Here is a 9,244-nt window from a genome sequence, read left to right on the forward strand (position 1 = left end):
GTCCTGAGTTGTGCACTTGTGGTCAATGTCTGTCACTTGTGTTGTCTTGTGTTGCACTTCCTGTTTTATTTTGAAACCCTAACTCTCCTCTCATTTCAGGCCTTATTACTTCCTTCCCTAGTGTGTTTCCCTGCAAGTGTGTTTGTCTAATCCTCCCTGATTGTTTCCACCTGTGATTCCCTCCCTTATGTCTTAAATAGTCTTCTCCCTTTGCCCTAGGGGTGTGTATTGGCAAGGGTTTGGCGATACGATGCGGTTCACGTCATTTTATTTCTTTTTTTAAATTATGAATTAGAAAAAATTCTACCTGGATTTCGATATGTCTTCAATTGTAATACAATTGTCAATTTCAGTTTATTTAATTATCACAATGTTAAGCACTGCAACTGTATCTCATATATAAGTTGTTTTTACCCAAGCAAACTCAGTTCTTTTATTTTGGTAACTTAAAATATATAAAGGGAACAGTCAACATTGTCTGATTTCCACAACAAAATATTGTGCCTTAGCCAATAAGGTTCTAAAAGTAAGAGAGTAAATAAAGTGCTGTTTATTTTTAATATTGCTTAATGTACTGTAGCTTTTCCAGAACTTTTAAATGAGTCAGGAGCCTGAAATGTGCTTAAAAAATAAAGGGGGGGGGGGGGAACAAAACACAAATTCTTTCCAGAAACAATAAAGTGTGATGATGAGGCAACATGACAGGGTGAAAGAAAGTTGCTTTAATGTGGTGAAGCTGCTTTGTTTACATATCAGTCTGCACTGCACAGCTACAGTCGCACTTTCTCACTAGAATCTATTGTTGTGAGGTTCTGCAGAACTTTGGCCCGCTTTGCCAACAGCATTTGCCTGGTGCTACGTGCATTAGCCGCTGTGCAGCTGCAGTGCTTAACTTGTTTTTATCTGAGCCCGCTACAAAGCATCGCAATCTGCGTTTTTCTATTATACTGGCAGCAACATGGCACAGAGTTTCGATTCGGTACCCATTCTAAGTAAAGACTAAGTAGTGGCAGATGACAAAAGGAGTTTCTTTGAGAGCCAGAGTTAAATTTAAATTTTCCTGAGGCAGATATCTCACCTGGAGTAACTTAGGGAAAGTTAAGCTCACTTGTTATTTTGTTGTAACTAGAATGTAAACCATTAGAAAGCAGGGCAATGCTTTAATACCAGCCATCTCATAAGCAACAATCCTTCAACATTAAGACATAAGTTACTTTATTTAAAGCTGACATTTACCACTTTCCAGTTTTGTTTTAGGAAGACTTAAGAAGCTTAGAATACTATGCTAACCCCCTCACCAGAAACCAATGGTGATACTCCATTTGTTGCTTAGCTACATGTTGTTAGCTCAGCCTTTACTGTACCTGTAGCTATAACAATACCTGTGGTTAAATGAGCAAGGTTTTTGTCTTGGTTGTTTTCTGCAATTGGAATGAACAATATTAGACTAACTTGACAGAAAGGACTGGAGAAAACAAAATAGGCAACCAATATTGATAGTGTAGCAACTCTACTCTCTATTATTAATTATGGTCTCACTTGGCTCTGCTACAGACTTTCAGTTATTTGATATGGAAGCGATTGTGTAGCATATTTAAAAATAAAAGTCAATACCAGAAATGCTTTTTCATTTTCAAAATGAAGCTGCATTTTTTGACTCAAAATTAAAATGAAAAAGCAATCCACTACAATGCTTTTTCATGTTCTTCCTCAACATCGCTTATTCTGTCACATATTTAAAATGATAAAGAAAATGGTATTTGACATTTTTTTTTCAAAAAGTTCTCTGGTAAATGTGTAGCTAAATTCATTTAGAAATGTCTAATTTGACAATTAAAATTGATTCACAGAAATGCTTTTTAGTTTTCAAAATGTAACTGCATCAAATGGCTCAAAATCAAAATGAAAAAGCAATTCTTCAAAATGCTTTTTCATTTTCTTCTTTAACATCGCTCATTCTGTGACATAATTAAAGCGAAAATGCAAAGAGGGGATTGCATTTGCGTTTTCACATCCACCCCGCAAAATCTGTAGCAATATTCAATACCAGTGAGCATTTCCGGGGGGGAGGCGGGGCGAATTATCATTTTACAATCTTTTTATGGGGGTGGTACCCAAAACTAGGTGGGCAGGAGAAGTCTCTGGACCCTGCACTGTTGTAGTAAATATATGTCAACAGAGATACACACTGTGTCTGGAGCTTCCTTTGAGAGCTATGCTAAGAAGAAAGCAAGTGATGACATATGTTTAACTGTCCATGAATTGTCTGAATTTGTTAAATGCTCAAAAAAGACCCATTTTCTCTTTGTTCCAATGCAAGATTATAAATTTAGTAGCAACATAACAGAAGTGGTACGTGTTGAGACACATATGTCTCACAGGAGAGTACCTAGTGTTCTCTTGTTATCCTGACCAGAATGCACTTCTGGGTATCTCCATGTCCAGTGATTGTCTTTATCCATTGCCTCCTATGGCTGGACTATCTTCAGCACTAACCACTGTGGATAATGGAGCTATTTGTGATTTTTATTTTACCCCATTGCCCATGAAAAAGCTGGTTGGAGATACTGTAGTACATCTTAATCAATGGGAGCTGTGGCATCTACCTGTCCAGAGAGAGATGTTCTTTTAGATATAGGGGGGACATTTGTACCATCATCCAGAGAGAATGGCTTCTGGTACTTAGCATGGGAAAAACTGAATATAGCTCACCTGAACTCTGGTGCAGTCCAAACAAAGGAACTTTGGTTGACTTGACATTGTGAGTCTAAGTTCATAAGGCAATCTGTTGTGGTTTACTGAAATGTAATGACATAATTTTGTGGACCCAAAAGCTATCCAGACACATAGGGAGTAAATTACGTGACATTGTCCAAGGAGCAAATAAAAACAGTCCTGAACTCAAATAATAAGTGTGCATCGCAAAAAAAATAAAAATAAAAATGCCATGAGGGTACGTGTTGTGTATGGTGACAAGGTGCAAGCACAAGGTTTTGGTAAATGTATCAGTAGAGTATCAGTAGAGTGTCTGCCATGAAACTTTAAGGTCATGTGTTGTAATCCACAGTAGGGTCTTCTAAAAATGGAACCCAATGCCGTCTTTCTTGAGACATGGCATTAAGGGGTAAGATTGTAGAGTTAAACCATACATCCAGGTGTGTGACAACTAACTTTATCTTTTAAACCTTAACACAAACAAAAGGGACAGACACAGGCAATAGCCAATTTCATGTCAGTAAAAAGCATGAAAGCACAGACCTCATATGTCAAACTAAAGGCCCATGGGCCAAATGTGGCCCGCCATGTCATTTTATGTGGCCCGCGAGAGCATACAAGTTTTTAATTTCTTAAAATTAAAAATAAAAATCGGTGTGCATTTATTCATACCTAAGGGGTATGCATCCAAGCCTGAACCCTCCACCACCCCTGGGACTCAATAAATATCACTTATTCAACCACCTTCAGTTTCTGTCCTGCTTCTGGGTCCAGCCACGCTCATCATAACAGACGTGGCCCTCGGTGAAAATAAGTTTGACACCCCTGCTTTAGACTGTGGTTGACCTACAGAGGGGCAAACAATTATTTGTCAGTCAATGATTCTGCAAGTTTTCCTACCTTAAAAATACATGCATCTCTTCTCTATATTTCACTGTCCAATTTAATGCCAGATACAACCAACTACACGTTTCTTGGAGAATCCAAATGTCCAAGAATATAAAATTACTATATTAATAAAATAAATCTGACTTCGTATCGATCATAAAAATAAAACAGTTTGTGAAAAAGGTTTAGGGAGGTTTTGAAAACTGTTGAATACGGGAAAATCCTGTATTATAAAAAAAGAAGAGGTTTTGTGATGCTACTTTGTTTTTCAACACACATGGATCTTATAATATGTGATATCTCATTTTACACTGGTATTTGAGATACTGAGCAACTGTGGCCTATATTTGTTTTTTTCCTGCTTTGCAAAATCAACGGTCTTTGCATCTTGTCAGGGTGTATGTTTGTACACAGCCAAAGGCTATAAATCAGCTCTGCATTTGCACTCTGCATAATGTATCTCGTGTTTCGATGAGGAAATGTGGTTGATCTTATGAATAATACAAGCTGCTCGATCATCTATGCCAGTGCAGCCAGTAATAAAGCTGGTTTCTTGCAGTGTGGGCCAACTATAAGAGCCAGAGAGCCTGGTACATTAGCTGTGGACGCTTGGTGATAAATCAGGTGCTCACAGAGAGGATTGCTTGGCACATAGAAATCCCTCTGGAGGCCTCCTGCAGCTGTGCCATAAGGTGAGGCAGGGCATTTTGAATGCCCTCCTAACCCAGTACCACAGGTCTCTGGGGTGGCTTTTAATTTCCACAAATGGACAGAAATAACAACTGGTTGTATTTCATGAGGTGTCCAATAGTTACAACCTCCTGTAGCTTTTACGACTAAAGATGTCAGGTTCTGGTCATAATTGGCTCTTATACGGGGATTTTATGAGTCTGTTTACTCTGTACGTACTTGTCTGTGGGATGTGTTGCAGTCCTAAGGGCCTCCTAGGCTGTGGCTGTCTGATACACTTTCAGGTTGTCCCTACAGAGCCTGACAATGTCTAATGATTAGATCCAGTCCGATGGGCCTCGGGGCTGAAGCCAGGGACTTTTGGATTTCATTCAACCAAAATCAAACCATCTTAATTTACACTGACACCCTCACCAATGTCACTGTATCCTGTGGCTTCTGTGTATCCCATTCCAAGATAATTTTTCCGTTTTTTTCTAATATGTGGGGAAGGATTTGCTACACGCTTTCTGTAAGGAAACAAGCTTGTCGTTTATTCTCCAGCAAATAATTCTGTCACCATCCAAAGCTTGTAGAACCAACAGAAATGCTTACTGGCTTCTCCTAATGTTGAATAATTAACCCTTGTGCTATCCTAGGCACTTTAACGTTGGGAGTTGGGTCATCTAGACCCACTAGACAAGGCTCTGAACCTTTTTTCTTCAATGATTTGTGAACCTCACTGGTGTCCATGGATTACATGAAATCTTTCCACCTTTATCCACCTTTGTCATGGTAGGGAGAAGACGTCAATGCAAGGGTGGGGTCATCTAAGATAGCACAAGGGTTAAAACTGTCAAAGCAGGCCTGCTACACGAGGCAGCATGATGCCCTTATAGACAGATGTAAAAAAATGTTTTAAAAAAACTACTTTTGTAAGGAAAAAAAGATGGAGAGGCATTTATGTTCAAAAACGCAAAGGACTGTTGGTAATTTTAATCAATGAAAAGATTTAGTCTGCAATATGACTAAATGCATGAAATTAAAAGTAGTTCTCAAGTCAAATTAGTGATGTTTTGTATTGTTAATTTGGGGAAAATATGTTTAAAAACAATAGCAAACAAACAAAACTGTAAAGAAAATGTAACAATTTCAATTAAGAATATATTATAAAGTTAAAGAAAAAAACTTCCATTTAAATACGATTTGATGTATTAGAAGAAAAAAAAAGTTTATTCATGCAATGTAAGCAAACCAAGGAAAACCTGGTAAAATAAGACATTTTCACAAGGAATAGAATAGAATAGAATAGAATAGAATAGAATAGAATAGAATAGAATAGAATAGAATAGAATAGAATAGAATAGAATAGAATAGAATAGAATGCTTTATTGCTATCAAACTGCACAAGAAGCATGACAAAATTAAAGAAATTAAAGGCGGTCCTCATGTCAAGGTGCATATGGAATTATAAAAAGGACAACAACAAAAAAAGCAAAAATAAAAGCAGTGCAAAAACAACAAACATATGTGTATGAATACAAATGATTTTGGGAAGAGTAGCTTGCCACTACAGCTGCACCAATACTTTACCTGGAAGGTATGATAACACAATTTCAAGAGGATAGTTACTTTGGAAGCCTGCTTTTGGTTATTCCCAGTCTATTGTAAAAATCTAAAAGCTGTGGCAAATCGCTTGAAAAAAAGGAGGACGCTAAAAGACACCTGCGGATCTAATTGAACTAGACCGGAGGCAAATACAGTGGTGGACAGAATTGTTGGTACCCCTCAGTTAAAAAAGAAAGTCCACAATGTTCACAGAAATGGCTTGAAATGTTCAAAAGTAACAATAAATTAAAATGTATTGAAAATGAAATGATCAAAATCAGCCATTACTTTTGATTAACAGAATTATTAAAAAAAAAAAAAAAACTAATGAAATAGGGCTGGACAAAAATGATGGTACCTCCATGAAAGACTGAGAACTAATTGCCCAGGGGGTCATGAAGAACTCAGGTATGTCCTTTAATTGACATCACAGCTTTTTTCAAACCCATAATCAGTCACTCTGCCTATTTAAAGGGAGACAAATAGTCACGTTGAAACAAAATTATAGACAAACATCGTAAAGGTAAAGGCTATAAAACCATCTCTAAGCAGCTTGAAGTTCCTGTGACGACAGTGGCACATTATTATTCAGAAGTTTAAGACCCACGGGACAGTAGCCAACCTCCCTGGACGTGGCTGGAAGAGGAAAATTGATGACAAATTGAGGAGACGGATAGTTCCAACTGTATCCAAAGAGCCCAGAACAACATCCAAAGACATTAAAGGTGAACTCCTAGGTCAAGGTACATCAGTGTCAGATCGTACCATTCGTCGTTGTTTAAGCCAGAGTGGACTTCATGGGAGGACACCACTGTTGAAAGGAAATCATAAAAAAGCCAGACTGGAATTTGCAAAATTGCATGTTGACAAGCCACAAAGCTTCTGGGAAAATGTCCTTTGGACAGATGAGACAAAACTGGAGTTTTTTGGTAAGGCACATCAGCTCTATGTTCGTAGACTCTATGTTTATTGACTTAAAAAAAGCTTTCGACACAATTAACCACTGTATATTAATTCATAAATTGGATCGGTATGGCATTAGGGGGTTAGTGCTAGACTGGATCAGAAGCTATTTGAGCAATAGAAAGCAGTTTGTAAAGGTTGATGGTGCTTGTTCCCAATGTTTGGACATTGTTTGTGGTGTCCCTCAGGGGTCGGTTCTGGGACCAATATTGTTTATTTTATATATAAATGATTTATTTCAGGTTTCTAACAAATTACGGCTAGTTCTATTTGCTGATGATACTAATGTGTTTTGTGATGGGGATGATTTGCAGCAACTCATTGAAATTGTTAAGAAGGAGATGGAAAAACTGAAGCTGTGGTTTGATGTAAATAAGCTTTCACTAAATTTAAGTAAAACAAAAATGATGTTATTTGGTCACCATAAGGGTAAAAATATTAACATTGACATGCACATAAATGGGGTGAAACTTGAAAGAATTTATGAAAATAAATTTCTTGGGGTCATAATTGATGACAAACTTACCTGGAAAGCACATATTAGCTACATACAAGCTAAACTATCCAGAAGTATTTCTGTCTTAAATAAAGCTAAACTGGTTCTGGACCACAAATCACTCCACATGTTATACTGTACATTAGTTTTACCATATTTTTCTTATTGTGTAGAGGTTTGGGGGAACAACTATAAAACAACGTTACATTCACTTTCAATACTTCAGAAGAGAGCAATACGAATCATACACAAAGTCAGTTACCTTGAGCACACAAATAAATTATTCATAGAATCAAAATTACTCAAATTTTACGATCTAGTAGAGTATTGTACCGCTCAAATAATATTCAAGGCCAAAAACAACTTATTACCCACAAATATCCAAAGGTTATTTATTACAAAAGAGGAAAAATACAATTTTAGGGAAAAAGATACATTTGTCATACATAAAGCACGTACAAATAAAAAGAGATTCTGTGTTTCAATTTGTGGAGTGAAGTTGTGGAACAGTACCAGTAAATGCTTGAAACACTGTCCAAACATAAAAGAATTTAAATATAGATACAGGAAGATGATCATGGATAAATATGTGCAAATACAAAAAAATTCAGAATGTCAGCATTTATAAATCTGCATACTTTGACAATACGTTTTGTTATTCATTTGTATGTTGTTTGGAAATGAAAATTACATGTATATATGTACATATACACTTGGGTAGGGCACTGGACTCTGATGGTGGGAAAGTAAGGGCTTAGGGTAAAGGGGGGTGAGAGTTTATAAGATTTTTCTTCTTCTCACTCCCTTTTGGACTGGTGTTTATATCATTTTGTTTTGTTTTGTTTTGTATAATTTACTTGTCTTTTTCTTGTTTTTGTAAGTTTTGTCTCTTTCTTGTCTTATTCTGTTATTTTACATTTGTTTCACTAGTCCAAAATAAAAAAGACTACTACTACTACTAGACTCAAAAATGAAGCATACAACCAAAAGAACACTGTCCCCACTGTGAGACATGGAGCAGGCTCAGTTCTGTTTTGGGGCTGCTTTGCTGCATCTGGCACAGGGTGTCTTGAAGTTGTGCAAGGTAAAATGAAATCTCAAGATCATCAAGGCATTCTGGATAGAAATGTGCGGCCTAGTGTCAGAAAGCTTGGTCTCAGTCGCAGGTCATGGGTCTTCCAACAGGACAATGATCCACAACACACAGCCAAAAACACCCAAGAATGGCTAAGAGAAAAGCGTTACCATCATTTTTGTCCAGCCCTATTTCATCAGTTTGGTTTTTTAAATAATTTTGTTAAGCAACAACTCAAAAGTAATTGCTGATTTTGATTATTTAATTTTCAATAAATTTTAATTCATTGTTACTTTTGAATGTTTCGAGTCATTTCAGCATTGTGGACTTTCTTTCTTTAACTGAGGGGTACCAACAATTTTGTCCACCACTGTACATTAATAAATAAAAATAAGATCAAAAACCCAAAGTAGGCCTGTAATTAATGACTGGATTGCATGTTTAGTAAAGAACCAAAATGAAATATAATTTTAATTTGTTACATTTGAAGCAGTAACCAAAGACCTGAGATTTTTCTTATGGCAATTTAATGATAAAACAGAAAAGATATACTTAAAAAATGTTGTACAGCTGCTATTTAAAAAGACAAAATCTGACTAGTAAAATGTGTTTTCCATGAGTTCATTTAAACTCCAAATAATTCCAGATGTCCCTTAAAGTCTCTACAGTTTTTGCCTGATCATAAATGTTTAATTGTGTTTTTCTGGCTCTGTTTTTAACTGTTCAGCTGGTAAAGTATTCTTGTGTCACATTAGTGATTTATTTGTTTATTCTTGAAAATAAAAAAGCTGAATGAAGTCCAAGAGCTTCTGATGCCAGGAATTGTGCAT

The sequence above is a fragment of the Oryzias latipes genome, chromosome 6 (assembly GCF_002234675.1).
Source record: "Oryzias latipes chromosome 6, ASM223467v1".
In the NCBI taxonomy this organism is placed as follows: domain Eukaryota; kingdom Metazoa; phylum Chordata; class Actinopteri; order Beloniformes; family Adrianichthyidae; genus Oryzias; species Oryzias latipes.